Below are 21077 nucleotides of genomic sequence, written 5' to 3'. Positions count from 1 at the left end.
TTGTAAACAGAAGAAGCAATGTTTTTTGCAATAAAACTGAAAACAGAAGGTAGAGTTGCTTCTGGTACTTACAGAAATTATATTACTGCTCTATAATTATGTGGATGATTATGTGATTCCAATTTCATGTAGAGTATCAAAAAGTCAACATACCTAATAGGAATGTAATTCTAAAGATATGTGAGAACGCTTCAAGATGTAGGTTGTACAAAGCAGGAGAGTGGTATAAAAAGTGAAAAATCTTTAAACACTAGCCCTTCGTATTGACATTATTTATTTGGGAAACGTACATCAAACTCTGAACTTCATCCCCCATGTTACAGAGAATGTCTTCTGTGGCTAACTTCATGCTCCTGGGTTCTTCAAACAAGGCATCTAATAGAATGTGTCACTCTATTTCCCAACACACATCTAGACAGGCACAAGTAAGCTTAAACAGCCTGTACTACACAACTTAAGAAAATACCAAATGACCCAGAGTTTGTAAGCAAGAACTGAAACTTGGCAGGATCACCAAGAATAATAACCAGAGAAAACCATAATTCAAAAAGATATATGGACCCCAATGTTCACTCTTGCACTATTTACAACAGCTAGAACATGGAAGCAGCATAAATGCCCACTGATAGAGGAATGGATAAAGACGTGGGGCGGGTGTGTGTGTATGTACACATATACATATACGCACGATGAATATTACTCAGCCATAAAGAAGAATGAAACAGTGCCATGTGCAATAACATGGATGAACTCAGAAACTGTCATATTGAGTGAAGTGAGTCAGAAAAAGACAAATGTCATGTGATATCACTTATAAGTGGAAATCTTGAAAACTGGTACAAATGAACATATTACGAAACTGAAATAGAGTCATGGACAGAGAAAACAAAATTCTGATTACCAACAGGGTAAGGGAGGGAGGGATAAATTGGAAGATTAGGATTAACATATATACCCTACTATATTTAAATAGATACAATTAATAAGTGTTTACTGTATAACACAGAAAACTCTACTCAATAACCTGCAATGACCTATCTGGGAAAAGAACCTAAAAAATAGTGGGTACGTGTATATGTATAACTGATTCACTTTGCTGTACACTGAAACTAATACAACACTGCAAATCAGCTATACTCAAAAAAAATAATTGAAAATAAAAATAATCCACCGAGTTGGATATTATTGTATACATAGTTGAACAAAGTGACGTTCAACAATGCTCAATAATCGTGCAATGTTTCAAAATCAATATCTGGTTTCAAGTGGTATTCAAATGGCTCTGTTCTAGGAGATAGTCGGTTATCTGATTTACATGTCACCGATGCTGATAAAACTGCTATCACCAAATGCTACTCAAGGAAGAGCATTTGACATCCTAGCATTACTAAACCTCAAGGCAAAAGTTTGGCTGTACACTTAATTGCATTAATAAAAATATATATTTAAAGTGCTTTTAGACTTTTATATCCCACTTATATTGAATTAAATTCTTATAATTTTAAAATATATGGGAAAATAATCATAGTTTACTCTATCTGAAGGGTTTAAGTCCAGTCTAGGAATATTTTCTATTTCAAAAGTTATGTAATTTTTATCTGTTCCTTAATTTGTGAAAAGTACCTTTTGAAGCAAACAGAAATTGTCTTGGAAAAGCAAATTTGCTGCTTTATTTAACAGCATTTGTTGAAGATGCTTACTTTGCTTAAATGCCTTTAAAGCTCATTAAAATATACTCACAAACATTAACTATTACATTAAAAAAACTGCTCTACTAAGGATGCATTAATATAGCTAACTTAATTAACACACAGTATTATAAAATTATACAGCTAAAAACTGAAAAGAAAAATAGCATAAGCAATAAGCCATGGAACTCTAAAAACTTGAAGAGGTTTTCGAGAGTCAAACTCACAGATTCAGAGGATAATCTGTACAACACATTATTCGAAATCAAAATCCATTGTAAATTAAATCATTTTAATTAAGGTCACGAAGCAATTTCAGGGAATTATCAATCTTTTTTGCCTCAAAAAGTATAGAATTCTATCAATGAGTATCAGGATTTATCTACAAGCACTTGTCAGCTTTTTGCTAGCAAGGGCATATAGGACCAAACTAATTTGGATTGTACAGTGAGAAAACATTCATCCCAACAGACTGAAAATGTCAAAATTACTAATTACTTTAAATAGTGATATATATTTACTTGCCTTACATTTATTAATTGCTCACATATGGGGAACAATTATAATTGATAGGGAAGCAGAAGAATCACTTGGAGATGAAGTTAGAAGAACACTGGATTTTTTAAGAGAACAAAAAAAAAAGACATTTGTATGAACGTGAAAAGGCTGTGACAATGTGAAGGTAAAGAGTTTTAATTTGATTTGATTGACAATTGAGTCCTCATCATATACTCTTGAACAGAGTGGGTAAAGGGTATATCTTAAGAGTCTCAATCTAAAAAGATAGCTGTGATTCTGTTTTGGAAAGCTTACCTTTTTACAACATTAATAAAAGGTTTTTACATGTGTTTCTTAAGTGGTAAAATGCAGTAAATGATGTCCCAAATATGTTTATGCTCAAACTTATTTTCTGTCCCTTTCACTGGTTTTGCACAGCAATATAACTCTGTTCTGAGCTGGCATCAAGTAGTTATTTGAGGCACAGCATTACCAGCTTTACTGGGAAGCAAGGTTTTGTTTGATTAAAATAATAAATGTTTCCATTTTTCAGTATGTTTTGTTTATCTGGAACTATTCAAGAGAGATGAGTGAGTTTTTTGTTACCATACAAAGCTTGACAAACTCTGGGAGATGGTGAGTGACAGGGAGGCCTGGCGTGCTGCAGTCCATGAGGTTGCAAAGAGTCAGACACAAGTTGGTGACTGAATAACAACCATCTACAAAGACATGATTTGTATTGGCTATCAATATCACTTTTGAAAGATTCATTTTTGATTTGACTCCTCTGTCTTCTGGTGCAAGAATTCTTAAATACCGAAAATGAAATTAAGATATTTCAGATCAGGGAGAGATTAACATAATCATAAATATGTAATCTCACAGATCATCTTGTTTGAAAATTTCTTGTACAAGCAAGAAAACTGAGGGAAACACTCTGAATGGAATGATTTGCAAATAGTTAACGAGCTGTGGCAGCAATATCTGTCTCTTGAGTCCTAGCATATGCCCTTATACTACATAATCTAACTTTAATGCCAAGTAGCAAATAAATCAAATACTTTCTGAAGAGTGGTAGAAGTTGCTCAAAGCATGGCTGAGTGCAATAATAGAAAATATAGAACAATTAATATTTTTCTACACACTGAAAACAGAAGATCTAAGAACTGTCAAAATGGATCAGACCCACGGCTATTCTAGTATTTTCTTTCTGGCCATGGCAGTGAGAAGAGGACACATTTCTTCTTCCACAGGTCAAGCCCCAAATTAGAAAATACATTAAGCTGAAGCACAATTATCCTTGTGATGTTATTATCACGAATCTGTTATAGCTTTTCTGAATATTTTATATATTTCTGTTTCCCAATTTTATATGGTCTATAAATAATATTCTTAACTGAGTTTTATTTGGTATAAATTAATGTTAACTTTCAAGAATCAAACAATGGCTAATTTTCTTGTATTTTTAGTTTGATTAACATCTTTGCCCTTTTAACTTTACCAACCTAGACTATAAGTCATCTAAAACTTCATCTTTTGGGATAAAAAGTTCGTAAGGTTTTCATGGTTTTATTGATCAACCTTTCAAATAAAATTATCTTACCTTTCTCTGCATTTAAAAATTGCTCTTTTTTATGGTACTGATGATGGTACGGATGGTAATTATGATGCTCTTTTATGATACTCTTTTTTTATGGTAGGGCAGGAATAGAGAGGAGAAGGAAATGGCAACCCACTCCGGTGTTTTTGCCTGGAGAATCCCGGGGATGGGGGAGCCTGGTGGGCTGCCCTCTATGGGGTCGCACAGAGTCGGACCCGACTGAAGCAACTTAGCAGCAGCAGCAGCAGGAATAGAGATGTAGACGTAGAGAAAGGATTTAGAGGGTGGAACCATCTGAGAAAGTGGCATTGACATATATACAGTACTATGTTTAAAACAGATTGCTAGTGGGAAGCTGCTGTATACTGCAGGGAGCTAAGCCTGGTGCTCTGTGATGACCTAGAGGAGTGGGATGGGGAAGGTGGGAGGGAGCCTACCGAAGGAGGGGATGCTATTTATACTTATAGCTGATTCACACTGTTGTAAAACAGGAACCCAAACAACCTTATACAACTAGATTCCAATAAAATAAATACCATTTTTAAAAACTGCTCATATTTTTACTATTAATTCACTTGAATTTTGATATATGTTTGGTACCAGAATTAGGGCCTGAGTAACAAAAGGACATGATTGAAAAGTTCCTTGATTTTTCTATTGCTAGCATAACTTTCCTAACAGCTAAACATAAGCAATCTACTGGTACTGTAAGCATTTTTGCTGAAAGTATTGGTTTGGGGGAGTGGCTGATGTGCAGAAACTCAAAGGATATCAGAGCATCTATTGGTGAAATTTGAATTGTTGTTCAGTCACAAAGTCATGTCCAACTCTTTGCGACTCCATGGACTGCAGCATGCCAGGCTTCTCTGTCCTTCACCATCTCCCAAAGTTTGCTCAAACTTATGTCCATTGAGTCAGTGCAAAAATGGTACTGGGAACTGGAGAAAAGAGGACCTTTGTTATATAGTGGTGAAATGCTGAGTAACATTTCTCCTCCTTCTTACATGGAAGAAAGGAATGGTATCTAATAAATTCATGAATATGGTCACAACAATTTCTAGGCAAAATGTAAAAAACAATCCGTTCACATCTTCTAGTTGCCTGTAATAAAATGCAAGACAGAGAGGGAGGGAAAGATGAACCAAATAACAAAGGAAGTTTTAAAGTAAATGTAAAGGAAAATAATAATGAGCCAGGATTTGATGGGTTTGAAAAATTTGTTTCTCATTCTCAATCCCTCTCATCAAATATTCTCAAGAATTGGCTTCAGAGGGAAGATAAAACCCAGGTACTACAAATAACACATGGAATCAGGCTTAAGATCACAAAGTTGCTACTACGGTTCTTTGTTAAGATCTCAAACAATTTTAAGGTCTTGCTTAATGGGTCTTCTAAGACTCTTAACAGTATGCTTTATAGACTTTCAGTTAATAGGGATTGGGAGGGATTGGGGGCAGGAGGGCAGGATATAAGATTTAAATCTTAAATCTCTTAAGATTTAAAAATCTTAAGAGAATTCTTCCACAGGAGACTCTTAGCAAACCCAAGTTAGAGAAAAGTCTATCAGGAAGATATATAGGGGTATGTCTGTTGTCTCGTGGGGTGGATTTATCGTTTGACATGTAGACAGCATGAAAAGTTTTTTCAAGAAATTCTTCCAGTTGGACCAATGGGAACAGAGACAGAACAGAATGAAAAGAAGTTGCTGTAGCCCCATTGTCCTATGGGAAGGTAGCAAGCTGAGTAAAAGTTTAACAGAAAATACGGACTACATTTTTCTGGAAACAAAACAGTGTTTCAGATAGCAGGACTAGGCCTTCAGAAAATCATCTCCAGGAAGCTGAACTAGACGCTAAACACAAAACTGACAAGATGTGCTCTGGTGAACTTCAGAACTGTTATGAACCAGTCACCTCTATGTCTTGATACTTCGCATTTCCTAACTTTTGAGTGGGAGTGTCTACGGCTTCTTTTCCCATGTCATTGTATGTTGGGTGTGTATAGAGGGTAGAGAGCTCTTCATAGATCTTCATTTCAGGATAAATCATACTCAAGGTATTGTAGCAGAGGAAGTGCACTCAGGAACCTCGTCTTTGCTTGCACCTGACTTCAATAATGACTTTCTGGAATTTGAGCTGATGTCATACTGGGCTGAGGCTTTTGAAGGAGATGGCATATTCTGCATGTAATATGGCCATAAATTTGAGGACGGGTGAATGTTATAGCTTGTCTCAATAGCAGTTGTTTTCTATTCCTGTATCATACCCACATGAAATGTAGTACAGTCAAATGTACAGTGTATTACCCTCTTTATGTACCTGGGCCCGACTGACAGAATGGAGTGGAAGTGATATTCCAGGTCTTGCAGCTTCCTCTTTAGTCTCTTGGAGCGCTGTTTCTGAAATATTTGCTTTGTGGGGGACCCACCGGGCCTCCATATAAGAAGCTCAACTAAGCTGAGACCTCCATGATGTAAGAGAGAGAAGAGCCTTGCCATCCTCGAGGCAGAGAGGAAATTCAAGCAGAGCACCACCGGACCAGATACGTCGGGGAAGAACCTATTTTGGATTTAGATCCCACAGCCCCAGCTGCCAGAGATAATGTCCATGAATTAGAGATAAATCACCCACTGATCACTTTCCAAATCTCTGCCCTTCAAAACTGTGAGAAAGATAAAATGGTAGTTTTAAGTCCTCACAGTTTGAATTAGTGTGTTACACAATGACAAAATAATTTTTAACTAAGCCAAACACACCTATCCTGTCATTTCACTATTCATTTATGATTCGGAAATCCTTTGGCAATTGTTTTTTTCTGGCACTAAAATGTTATTTATAAAAGTTGAGCCTTGAATGCAGTTGATGGAAATAAAAAGATCACAAGATCTGACATTAGATTGACGACTTAATTCAAAGTTGGATTTAGACTGTCTTGAGTTTTATAAACACTGTTAAAATGCCAATACATAGTCCTTGAAAATATGGTGAAATCTGTACCATTGCTCCTATCACAGTGCATCCCAACTGCAAAACTGCTCTTGCTGCTTGTCCATATCACCCAAAGCCCCTTATATTTCCTACCAGCTTTCAAAAACCTTACCTAGTGTTCTGACTCTTAGACTTCCTTTCTCCTTCACTTAAGAACTTTCTACTACCCTCAGCTACATTGTCTCCAATAGTGGGCTACATTATCCCCCAATCTTCCATTCAAGGATCAGTTTTCTTATTTTAAAACAACAACAACAGCAACAAAAACTGAATCAATGAAAGCATCACTAGAGAGCTTAAGATTTCAAAGGTCTTGCTCTGTCCTTCTTTCAAATATTTGCTTTCACTTCAGCAATTAACTTTTTGTCCTTTTCCCCTTGTGATTTTGCGTTTCTGCAGGATTTAATGTAAGTGACTATATGCTGTTGCTAGTCTTTCCTTAGAAACGTCTGCATTCTTGCACAAATTCTGCATTTGTAACTATTTTCTCCAGGAACTGACCAACCCTCGTCTACTGTGTTATCATTATGGAGGAGACAAACCTCTTTCTTTCTGCTATAACACTACAAGGGTTACTTACATACACTGATTTTTCACATACTTTGAACTAATGATCTATATTCAACTCCTTTTTATTTAGGTAAAAGTTTAATCATTTTATTAAACTGGGAGTATATTTTACATACTGGTATTCTGCCCAAAGTGGGGCCTCCCTGATAGCTCAGCGGTAAAGAATTTGCCTGACAAGGCAGGAGACATGGGTTTGATCCCTGGGTTGGGAAGAATCCCTGGAGAAGGAAATGGCAACCTACTCCAGTATTCTTGCCTGGAGAATCGCATGGACAGAGGAACCTGTTGGGCTACATTGTCCATGGGGTTGCAAAAGAGTTGAACATGACTTAGGAACTAAACAATAAACAATTTTCACTACAGAAGCGTTTTTCAAAGATTAGTATAAATAAAATCAATTCCTAGGCTTGTACAGAGGATCTGGAAAAGAGCTTAAAATCTGCATTCCAGAGGTTTCTGGTTCAGAAACTACAGTGTAAACAGTGCTCTATACAATGAGGTTAAAAGTCAAGACAATTGTCTACTAGTGTCTGCTAGTAACATAAAGAGGAGAAGGCAACGGCACCCCACTTCAGTACTCTTGCCTGGAAAATCCCATGGACGGAGGAGCCTGGTGGCCTGCATGCAGTCCATGGGGTCGCTAAGAGTTGGGCACAACTGAGCCATTTCACTTTCACTTTTCACTTTCATGCATTGGAGAAGAAAATGGCAACCCACTCCAGTGTTCTTGCCTGGAGAATCCCAGGGACAGAGGAGCCTAGTGCGCTGCTGTCTATGGGGTCGCACAGAGTCAGACACGACTGAAGCGACTTAGCAGCAGCAGCAACATAAAGAAGTGACAGACTAGCAAACGGGTTCAGTTAGAAAACCTTTGTAAAAGTGCAATGAAGAGCCACCAGAAGCCTGATCTAAGCAGTGGAATTATGGATAGAAAGGAGGGGACAGATGGCAGCTAAACTAGCTATTAATAATTTTGTGCAACTGTTTTCTATAAAAGCTGCCTTGAAACAAAAAATGAAAATGTACTGTTGTTAAGTACTAAAACAAACACAACCAAAAAATGTTTTCTTAACTAGGAAATTATGATGTGCAGTTATGTTTGGTACGTCAATGCAAATTCTGCATGGAGGCTGCATTTATGGAAGAACCGAAAACCACCACAATATACCATATTATAACAAAAACAAAACAAACTAGCTGTACTTGGCATAGTAATGATAAACCCTTTAAATTAAAGCTTTATGCAGAATCTATTTCCTACTCCAAACTTTTCATGGAGCCTGTGTAATTTTGATGTGTAAACCAACAAATGGATATGCTCTGTGTACTGAGTAGCTGGTTTGGGTACCAGCTGGCTTGGCTGCATGCCTTTCTAATGGTAATGAAGTCACACAGCTGCTAGGACAATCAGCTGGAGTTCAGATTATCTCTAGCTAAATGGATATCCATTGACTTGCTTCTTATCCGGACTCATTAAAGTTCAGTATTGACAAATGAAGAGTGGTTAGAAGGTTGTAGCTAAGAGGCATCTAGAAATGAACTTGTTGACTTTTTTCCCCTATAGGTTTCTCCTTGTGATTCACAGGGTACCATTCATCCATTTGAGATGTGTAATTACTAATGTACTATAAAATTTTAAGTACTCTTCCATTACTATTTTTAAAGCGAACAAATACTCCAAAGGGACTAGTGACTATGCATCACTAAGAAGTTGTCAATATATGAAAACAAAATCATCACCAATAAGTACTGTTTTTCTTTAAACCAAACAGATAAAGACATGATTCTCACAAAAACTTCATAGTTGAACTGAAATGGCTTTTTATTTAGAGACTCTTCTTTGCAGGCATTTTAGTGGATAATCTCCAAAATTTGACTCCAACTGCACAAGTCTGTGTGTCACTGAAAATGAAATTTCTTTCAACCAAACAAACCAGGTAAAGTATGTCATGTAACTTAGTTACTTCTATAGGTAATCATCCCTTGAATGTGTTAAAATATTTTCAAATCCTCAAATTCACAAGGATTTGCATTCAATACCTGTTACACTCTAAAGATCAGAAGCAGAAAATAAGATTTTACATTACAACAAAGCTCTCTAATGTTGTTCTTTTAGCCCCTGCTGTAGTCAAGGCATAGAGCTCAGAAATAATGTCCCCTTTCTGAACTTGTCAACTATTTATTTCACGTTCTTAATTTTTGTTTCATCTTGTTTCAAGACCGCCTAACCTTATTTCCCACACTCATCTGCATCCTCCATTATCTTGTAGACTACCTTCTACTTGTCACAAGTTCACTGCCTTTGCAAAGATTCTAAAAATGCTTAGTCCATGTTATTCAAATTATACTTTAAAATCACTTTAAAATTGCCTTTAAAATCACTTTAAAATTGCCTCCTAAACATATATGTATATAATTATTTGCCTTAGGCTTTGATTAAATATTCTTTAGACCCTTCCTCTTTTTGAAACAGAAAATAAATCTTTAACTCACGTTCCTCAAGAAAATGGGTTTCCCAGGTGGCGCTAGTGGTTAAGAACCAGCCTGCCAATGAAGGAGACTTAGAGAGATTCCTGGGTTGGAACGATCCTCTGGAGGAGAAAATGGCAACCTGCTCCAGTATTCTTGCCTGGAGAACCCCTTGGACAGAGGTGCCTGGAGGGCCACAGTCCATGTGGTCACTAGAGTATGGAAATAGCAAAGTGCTGGGGCAGTACACATGTGAACGAAGCTCAAAACCCTAGTTTATTTTATTTGCTTCTTTACAAAGTCCACATGCAAATTCTCTATCCCCTCTCTGATCTGCAGCACATTTGTTTAATATCTAGGTCTCTTCACTGGTGATTCTAAGGACAGAGCAACCTTCTTCCCCTGCCAGCAACGTGACTTCAAATGCTTTCACTTTTAGCTACACACAGATTCTTCTGTAAGGGCTGCATCGCATTTTCAAGTGTAAGGACCACAAGGCAGGACTTATGGCATTATTGAATGTATATCCTCTAACTCAGAATGCACTACCGCCATGACTAACCACACTTCCTGGTAACTTAGAAGAAAAGATTTTGGCAGAATCCTCTTAATAGGGAAGAACAAAATTCCAGGCCTCCCACAAACTAATAACTGTAAATGAACCCACAGGAAGGATGTTGTCCTGACTGCACAGAGCATGCTTATGGCAAGTCCAGACCGTTACCCGACGCACATTTGTGGGGAGGCAAAACGGCAAACTTCTATAGTCAAAAATGACTTTTTAATTATTTTTTAAATTTCTTAAATTGAAGAATGATGTTGTCCAGCTTCAAAATATTTACGCAAAAAAAAAAAAGTAGAAAATCTGCAAATAAAGTGTCCTATGTATTGGAGCAGAGCCTCACCTGGAATCAGAAGATCTGGCTATTTTGGGAATTCATAAGAATCATTTAATCTCTTTTGAGCTGAGTAGTACAATAGGAGTTCAGTTTTCATTCATTCATAAAACAAAAACATGCCACAGACTGTGCAAGGCACTGGAAACACAGAATCAGAAAGCCATGAATAGACCTGTGAGGAGATGACACCTGGGATCCCCAGGGTATATGAAAATTCAAGATTCTGTTGGCAGGTGAATGGGTAGGAACATCAGGACACCCTTGGATCTTCCACACAAAAAAATATTTACTGCTGACATCTTCTGCTGTAGCAGTGGCTGCTGACACTCCCTGATACTCTCTTTTCCTCTGTATTTCCTAGCAGGTTAACCACTGACTAGTTCCGGCCAGTAGATTTTCAGTGGAGGAAGTAGGAGTAGTAGCTACACTTGTGTCCAGGTGTAGTTACCTGTCCAGGGCTCCTTCTTTTTGCCCTATTCCCCACTCCATCTGTAGGCTGGATGATACCAAGGTGACAATGGACTTACAACATGGCAGAGGTAGTAGCTGCAAGAGCCTGGGGTATTTAGAAGACAACTGCCTAACCCATGGACAACATATAATGTCTACTGGGTTAAAGCATAGAGATTTAAAGGCTTGTTTGTTGTTGCAGCATCAGCTAGCATTTGTTCTTGTTCAGTTGCTCAGTCAAGTCCGACTCTGCGACTCCATGGACTGTAGCACGTCAGACTTCCCTGTCCTCACTGTCTCCCGGAGTTTGCTCAAGCTCATATCATTAACCTGATCATCCAAACATAACCTAGCATATATGCTTAATTCAAACAACTATATAATATTAAAAGTCTCACTCACTGACATAAAAAATTAAGATCAACCAGTGCTTTCCATGAAAATTCTAAAACCTAGCATCTTATTCTTTGACCCGCAAAATTCAAAAGTACCATTTAAGCTCTGATTATTTTTTCCAAGGAATACTGTGATTTTAACAAAACACTTAACTCTCTGAGCATATTATTGGATATGCTCCTGAAAAAGTAAATGTGCCTATAAAAATCTTAGTGGTCTATTACTAATCAACATTTTCATGGAGGCTCCACATATGACTTAATTTTAAATATGTCAAGCCATAAGGTGTATGACAATGTTTTCATTTTGTACTTGTATAGACATTGTCACAGCATTCTTACTTTTGTTGCCATTTGGGAGTATCTGTGGATTTCTTGTCTCTGTTCACCCTTTCTCCTCAGGTATCCATGGAAGGCCATATGTTGAACCAACGTGGTGCCCCCTGAAGCAGGTTTTCTCCTTTAAAATGTTATATTTTGCAGCATTCTATGTACCATCCATCTACATTCCATTATGTTGGCACAGGTCTGACCAACTTGCAAGTGGGCATAATGCCAAACACACAGATGGCATGATGGGGGGGGAGCCAAAAAAAAAAAAAAAAAACCACAAAACATGTGACTTAACTGTGTGTACTGATGGCACAATTCCCAGACATGAAAGTCCAAACACTTGTCCATCCTAAGCTTATAGTGCATGCTCACAGATACACAGATTTGTCAACAGTCATCTAGCACTGATGGATTCACGTTATAAAACATTTTTAAAGCCACCTTTGGTTGCTGAGGATAATAGCTACAAGGCAATACTGCTACAAATGCTGATGACAGTCTTCTGTCAACCATGTGACTCTCCAAGAGACAACTGGGCGGGACTCTTTAAAAACTGTTTCTAACTAAATCAGTTATAAACAATGGAAAAGGTGTGTCTTGGCTTTATTCATATATACTGTACAATCAAATCAGGAGACAAATGTTAATAAACTATACGTTAGGACCAACGATTACACAGCAGGCTTCAAACTGTGGCTTTGTTAATATCCATCTTTCACCCTTCTATCTGTGTGATCAAAAAATGTATTGCTTCATTTTATGATTTTTAAAGAATATTTATTTATTCATTTGCCTGTGCCAGGTCTTAGTTGTGGCATGCAGGATATTCCATCTTTGTTGCAGTGTGTTGGACCATTATTTGCAACATGTGAATTCTTAGTTGCAGCATGTGGGATTTAGATCCCTGATCAGATATGGAACCTGGGGCCCCTGCATTGACAGCACAGAGTCTGAGCCGCTGGACAACCGGAGAAGTGCTCAAAAATTGTAAAAACTAGTAAAATATTATCAGGATTGGATCTGTGAGCACCTGAAATGGACAGTATATGACTTGAGGATCTTTAAAGGGATCATCGACTTAAAGAATGCCTTCCCTACTGTCTTGACAGGCTGCCTAAAATTTCTTAAATTACTGCTACTTAGGTTAAGCTATTTTACCTCCTGAAGATGCCTATTCGAAGGAAAACATTTTCTTAGGGAAGAAACAACAGGAGATTTTGATTTGGGGGACAGATAATGTGCAATTATTGCAGCAAAGGCCCTGTGGACCTATTGGGAAAGACTCCCAGAATCCCTTCTCCTTACTTATGAGCTATATGGGAATTATCCCAACTGAAGGATTGAACCTAGATCTCCTGCATTGCATGCAGATTCTTTACCATCTGAGCTACCAGGGACATCCATACTAAGCATAATTCCTATTAAATCAGTTTTAGAGATAACATATATTAGATAAGTTGATACTGAACTCCTTGAGGCTGAAAATACTTATAAAATTAACTTAGGACCTAGATAACCTAATTAATATATTTAAAGTGACTGAGTGAGTCATATATTTAACTCAGGTTTCTTGAGCCCAAATCCACTGCTATTGTTATTATCCCATTATCCTTCCATCTTACAGAGTTGAATTAGTTCATCTACATAACGTTTACAGTTTAAGATGTGAATAGGAATATTATATTCAATTTTTAAGTGACCTTTTATGAAATGTCTACTATTATATATGATTTCAATCAGGAATGGAGAAAACAAGTTGTCCTTTCTAAATGGTTGATTAAACTATGTTATATTTCCATAATTTTCTTAAATTTCATTGCATATAGTATACACAGACATTTAGTCTTTTCTATAATTAGACAGCTCAGCTGTCTAATTATTTAACCAAGAAGGTTAAATGTTTTAACCTAACCTTCTTGTTGTTCAGTGGCTCAGCTGTGTCCGACTTCTTGTGACCCCATGGACTGCAGCATGCCAGGACTCCCTGTCCTTCACCATCTCTGGGAGCTTGCACAAACTCATGTCCACCAAGTTGGTGATACCATCCAACCATCTCATCCTCTGTTGTCCCCTTCTCCTCTAGCCTTCAACTTTCCTAGGATCAGGGTCTTTTCCAATGAGTCAGCTCTTTGCATCAGGTGGCCAAAGTATTAGACCTTCAGCTTCAGGATCAGTCCTTCCAATGAATATTCAGGACTGATTTCCTTTAGGATTGACTGGCTTGATCTCCTTGCAGTCCAAGGGACTCTCAAGAGTCTTCTCCAACACCACAATTCAAAAGCATCAATTCTTTGGTGCTCAGTCTTCTATATAGTCCAACTCTCACATCCACACATAACTACTAGAAAAACCATAGCTCTGACTATATGGACCTTTGTTGGCAAAGTAAGGTCTCTGCTTTTTAATGTGCTGTTGAGGTTTGTCATAGCTTTTCTTCCAAGGAGCAAGCATCTTTTAATTTCATGGCTGCAGTCACCACCTGCAGTGATTTTGACCTGGTATTAAATTTTAACCTTGATTCCAGTCAATTTGCGTCCATCATCTATAGGTATCTTATTTACCAAATGATGAATACATACCCCCAATACAACATATTCACATTTGTACAGCATTAAATACAGTCACAGAAACTGGTATATGAGAAGTCTACTATAATGCTTATTTTCCTACAAGACGGAATTATTTGGCTTCATTTGATTACCAAAGAGGATCTATATAAGGGATATATATTTAACAACTACTCAAACAGAAAAGTTTTTTCAGTCATACCTTTGTTTTTTTGAAAGATAGTAAAATGTTAAGAAATAGATTTTCTCTTGAAGTGTACCTGCATATGTGATAGTATTATGCCCTTAGATAGCTTGAATCTTCTAAAATGTCATCCGGAGAACTGTATCTTTAATTTGTCTTAAAATGTTCCTATAGATAGCTCAGATTTTAGAGAATGGATTAATAGTCGTTGCCAAAAATAAAGAGTATCATACATATCTCTCAAATTATAATTAAGGTATACAACCTGTAAACACTTACTGGGTCATCCATTTTTCCTACTAAATATAGTTGAGAGTCCCGGTCCATTAATATACCATAGTACTCAATTATTGAACAGTTCACCATTACAGAGGTTTCAAAAGATGACAAATCGAAACTACCTGGCAGTAGAAATTTACACACCAAAACCTGAAAACAGTTTACCTGAACTAAAGAAAGAGATTTTTTCTTTGTGACAATTGATTTCTTTTCTTTTTTATTCTTTCTTTCATTTAATCATGAGGTCATTTATGCATTCACCAAACAACTGGTAAGCATTTGTTACATGTCAAGAACTGAGGCAGTTATAAAGAAAATATGGTATGTGGTCAACAGAAAATTCCTCTGGTACAAGATTCCAAATTGAAAAGATTATATAACTTCTGCAATGAATACATGAAAGGAGATGAGATTTTCATCCAAGGTAGAAAATGACATCCATTATAAAAGCGCTATTAATAACAGACGTTTAATATTTAATAGAAGAGAGTGATTAAGACAGAATCCATACTTTATTATTCTATCTTCTATGTATTAAGTAGGTTTCACCACATTTGGGGGTATTACATATAATTAAGAATAAAAGTAAAAAAAGAAAATTAATGTCTATGGAACATAGTAGATGCTTCTGTCCATTTAGAACAACTGTATCTATGTCAAATGCTTATTCTGCTTTTATTACATGCAAAATTGTGTAACTTTTAGTTTCTCACTAAAAAAATAAATAAAATGAATTAGCTCTGTGACCATAATGAGGGGAAGTTTTTTGAGAGTTTATTCATTTAAATTTTAAGAGACAGACTCACTCTAATTCTGGAAGCAATTAAGACTTAAATAATTATTACCTACATTTTCCTATTATACCAACAAAAAGGTTTTACTAAAACAAGATTTTTTCAACATGCCTACTAGATTTTAAACACTATAGCTGAAGGTCAATTTTTTATCATGAGTGTTGCCAAAATTTTATAGTGAAATACATTCTTTTACTAGGCTGTAAATGTTCTTATGGGAAGAACTATATGTTGTTCAGCTTTGCTTATTCCCTAGGACCTAGGATAATGTCTCATTTAATGAAAGAGTGTTAGAATGAAATTAAAATTGTGAACATATGGATGATTTTCTAAATATACAACTCCTCTATGTAGTTACTATGTTCCACTGATTACTACTGGTTAAAATGTTCTACCTGCTATTTTGTGCCTAAATTTGCTGGTTCTGCTTTTGGGTTACCAACATTTCTAGGCAGTTAATTACCAAAAAGTAATCTGATTATCATTTTAAAGTTCCATTTCTTTGCAAGGCAAATTAAAATCTTTAAACCCAGGAGATAAATGATAAATGTTAACTGTATAAAAGTGCCAATGAAAACCCTACTAATTAACTTGAAAACTGATTATATTTTGGATACTATTTAAATCACAAGGTGTTTATAGTTCTAGCTAATGAAATACTTTTTGGAACATCTTTCTAAATTGTGATGTAAATAATAAACAAAACTTTGATCTTCTTTTCAAATCATGCAGGTACATCACCCACTACAAAAGTAACTTGTTTTAAAAAATTTTAGTTTAGAACTGACAAATGAAAATATATGAGGGTCATATTCTTACCTCAAAATAACTTTTAAAATAGGACATTAATTTGACTTTCTTAGAAGTTATACTCAAGTAGAACTGTATAAGTATCAATTTATTAGTTGAATACTATTACTTATACGCCACAGAGTTGCTTATAATTGCAAATAATCCTTTATTTAAATATCTGAATATGAAATATACTATGGATTGGTAATCTAATTATAAAACAAGCAAGTGATTAAATATGTTATGAGCAAAACATGCTAATAAGCACACAGATATCAACAGATATTGAACCATTATTTTGTATCAAATTAATCTATTTTTAATTTTACCTTGTATCAAGTATAGTAATTAAAATGAATATTCTGAATTAATTTTTACTACAACTTTACAAGAAAGGTGCTATTAAATTCCCAATTTAAAAGATTAGTAGACGAAGAGTTAGCAACTTCGAGATCCCCCTCTCAGAGCTGAGATATTCCTTCAACAACATAAATTTTTAACTAACAACTCTCATCTTTAGAGAATCAGAAAGTCAGTTAATAAATATTAAAATCAGCAAAAATAAAAAAATGGGGACACTCATTATAAGTATAGTTTCACTTGTTTCTATTTCATTACTAATTTGAGGGAAATTATTCCAAATCTTTGAGAAAATTGATGATAGCCGATTCTGTGACTATTTGCCAGGAAAATAATGAAATCAGCAGTGGCAGTATTCAAGGTCTCAAAATACGGAAAGGAGTTGTTTGCCCTGAGATGGATTATCTCGTAGTTGTTCCTGACAGGCAAATCAAACACTTCTCCTTCCACTATTATGAATAAATCAGAAACTGATTCAAACAACCTAACATGTTCAATAATTTAAATTTATTAAACTATCTTTTCATTAATCTATTAAGTTGAATATCACTGTTTTCAAAAAGACTTAGGCATCTAGTCAAAAAAAGTATGAATCAGGGAGAGGGAAAAATCAAAACATTTCACATTTCAAGGGTTTAATAACAAAATATTCACACAGTTTGCTACAATCTGGCCACCACCTCAACCTTCTACCTTTTCACCTAGAAATAAGAACTTCATCATTAAATTTTCTAAATAAACACCTTATCTTTTTTTTATTAAAGCTATATAGGTTATAAATAAATAGTATGGTTATTACAGAAATGTAAGAAGATTTCTCATTCAAAATTGCTATCACAGAAGTTCTATTATTTTAAAAGACAAAAACTGTTTTACCAACACAAGCAAATCTATCCACTCTAGGAATAAATAAACTATGACTGAGATTCCTGGGACTTAAAAAAAAAAGTAAACCCTCCACGTAAGTACACAATGTGAACAAAGTCATTGAACTAACTGAAAATATGGCTACGAAATCAAACTCTACATACTATCTCCCAGAACTGTTAAAACAATACTATATTAAAAATATTTTCTTGCATGCCTGAATAATTCAACGTAGTTTCCAAAATCTGTAATTTGTACTGAAGTAGTTTGGGATCCACTCCAGCACTCTTGCCTGGAAAATCCCACGGACAGAGGAGCCTGGTGGGCTGCAGTCCATGGCGTCGCTGAGAGTCGGACACGACTGAGCGACTTCTCTTTCACTTTTCACTTTCATGCACTGGAGAAGGAAATGGCAACCCACTCCAGTGTTCTTCCCTGGAGAATCCCAGGGACGGGGGAGCCTGGTGGGCTGCCGTCTACGGGGTCGCACAGAGTCGGACACGACTGAAGTGACTTAGCAGCAGTTTGGGATTTAATTGAAAACTAAAGGTAAGGAAATTAGACCCCAAAGGGTCATGCAGATAATGAAGATGTGTGAAGGAAGCTCTGTGGGATGAAGACACACGAAGAGCCCTCTGTGTCTCAAAGGCTACGCAGGATCTGTTCCAGCTCAATACTGTCATGGAGGGAAGACCAGAGGACTATTGCCTCATCTTGTGGTTTTTTTCCCAAGAGAAACATGAATTTATGCTTTTGTATATAATACTTATGTTAAAAGAATTTGCCTATTCAACCTTAAAAAATAAATAAAAACAACATTTGGCTTGTGGAGACTTAGGAGCTGTGTATTTATTTTCTCCCAGAGAAAGAGAACCACACTACTATAGGAATAGGAAGGTATGTGGCTCTGAAATTTGAGCATACAATAGAATCAAGGTGAAGGCTTACTAAAATAGATTGCTGCCGCCCCTGCCCAAAGTTTCTGATTCAGGAGGTCTGGGGTAATGCTTGATAATTTGCATTTCCAAGTTCCCAGGTGATACTACTTCTGCTACATTGTGACACTGATGTACATTATTCCCTTTTGAGTAAGAAGTAACAAATCATAAGCCTCCATTAAAATTTTTAAATGTTACTGAATAGAGATACAAGTAGTTACACCCACATAACTTTTCATTTCTCTTGGATGAATTAAATTTTTAAGAAATTGCCTAACTTATTCAAAGTGGTTGTTCCACATAACCCATCAGAAATTAATGTGGGTTTCATGTTTTGCACATTCTCTCCGTCACTTAGTATTACCTGGCTTTTGATCATAGATTTCCTACTGGGTATGCAGCAGTATACTTCAGTAAGCATCACTACAAATAAAGCTAGTGGAGGTGATGGCATTCCAGTTGAGCTATTTCATTTCCTAAAAGATGATGCTGAGACAGTGCTGCACTCAATATGCCAGCAAATTTGGAAAACTCAGCAGTGGTCACAGGACTGGAAAAGCTCAGTTTTCATTCCAATCCCAAAGAAAGGCAATGCCAAAGAATGCTCAAACTACTGCACAATTGCACTCATCTCACAAGCTAGTAAAGTAATGATCAAAATTCTCCAAGCCAGGCTTCAACAATTCGTGAATCGTGAACTTCCAGATGTTCAAGCCGGTTTTAGAAAAGGCAGAGGAACCAGAGATCAAATTGCCAACAACTGCTGGATCATGGAAAAAGCAAGAGAGTCCCAGAAAAACATCCATTTCTGCTTTACTGACTATGCCAAAGCCTTTGACTGTGTGAATCACCACAAACTGTGGAAAATTATAAAAGAGATGGGCATACCAGACTACCTGACCTGTTTCTTGAGAAATTTGTATGCAGGTCAGAAAGCAACAGTTAGAACTGGACATGGAACAACAGACTGGTTCCAATAGGAAAAGGAGTATGTCAAGGCTGTATACTGTCACCCTGTTTATTTAACTTATATGCAGAGTACATCATGAGAAACGCTGGGCTGGAAGAAGCACAAGCTGGAATCAAGATTGCCGGGAGAAATATCAATAACCTCTGATATGCAGATGACACCACCCTTATGGCAGAAAGCAAAGAAGAACTAAAAAGCCTATTGATGAAAATGAAAGAGGAGAGTGAAAATGTTGGCTTAAGCTCACATTCAGAAAACTAAGATCATGGCATCCGGTCCCCTCACTTCCTGGCAAATAGATGGGGAAACAGTGGAAATAGTGACCAACTTTATTTGGGGGGGGGCTCCAAAACCACTGCAAATGGTGATTGCAGACATGAAATTAAAAGACGCTTACTCCTTGGAAGGAAAGTTATGACCAACCTAGATAGCATATTCAAAAGCAGAGACATTACTTTGCCAACAAAGGTCCAAAAAGCTATGGTTTTTCCAGTAGTCATGTATGGATGTGAGAGTTGGACTACAAGCTGAGCACCAAAGAATTTATGCTTTTGAACTGTGGTGTTGGAGAAGATTCTTGACAGCCCCTTGGACTGCAAGGAGATCCAACCAGTCCATCTTAAAGGAAATCAGTCCTGAATATTCATTAGAAGGATTGATGTTGAAGCTGAAACTCCAATAATTTGGCCACCTGATGCAAAGAAATGACTCATCTGAAAATACCCTGATGCTAGGAAAGATTGAAGGCAGGAGGAGAAGGGGACGACAGAGAATGAGATGGTTGGATGGCATCAACAACTTAATGGACATGAGTTTGAGTAAACTCCGGAAGTTGGTGACGGACAGGGAGGCCTGGTGTGCTGCAGTACGGGGCATCGCAAAGAGTCAGACATGATTGAGTGACTGAACTGAAATGATGCAGCAGTTTATTATTGTAATTTACTTTCCTATTGATTAAGAATGCTATGCTCTTCATGTACTTATTTGTTTTTTTAAAAACTATTTGAAAAAAATTTTTAAGTCTATATCATATGCAACGCTGAAACAACCCAGAATAATTTTCTCAAAATTACAATTTCCTGGACATCTCTGTCATTGGAGGGCCTACAATGGGGAGGAGTAGTTGAGAATCAAAGTGACTTTTTTCAACCTGCAGGCTCATATACCTTGAACAAATTAATGTTTGATACTAAAAGCATTAAATCAAATATAATTTATTCTGTACCTTAAAAAAGTAAATAAAAGTTTTTGGTGAAATATATATTCATTTGTCCATTTTATTAATCAAGTTGTTTTATTATTCTTGGATGATACTTATTTACATAATATGGATACAAGTCATTTATCAGACATCAGATCAGATCAGATCAGTCACTCAGTCATGTCTGACTCTTTGCGACCCCATGAATCGCAGCACACCAGGCCTCCCTGTCCATC

The 21077-nt window shown here is 36.5% G+C and overlaps 1 protein-coding gene across 7 annotated transcripts in view; it reads right to left on the bottom strand.

Annotated features, from left to right (window-relative positions):
* The window catches only part of DGKB (diacylglycerol kinase beta), an 874923-nt gene that overhangs the window by 405700 nt on the left and 448146 nt on the right, over positions 1-21077 (bottom strand). The gene's annotated exons all lie outside the window — the stretch shown is intronic.

Source organism: Bos indicus x Bos taurus, chromosome 4 (assembly GCF_003369695.1).
Source record: "Bos indicus x Bos taurus breed Angus x Brahman F1 hybrid chromosome 4, Bos_hybrid_MaternalHap_v2.0, whole genome shotgun sequence".
Taxonomy (NCBI): Eukaryota; Metazoa; Chordata; class Mammalia; order Artiodactyla; family Bovidae; genus Bos; species Bos indicus x Bos taurus.
The sequence above is the reverse complement of the archived record's forward strand: the minus strand, read 5'-3'. Positions and strand labels throughout refer to the sequence as shown.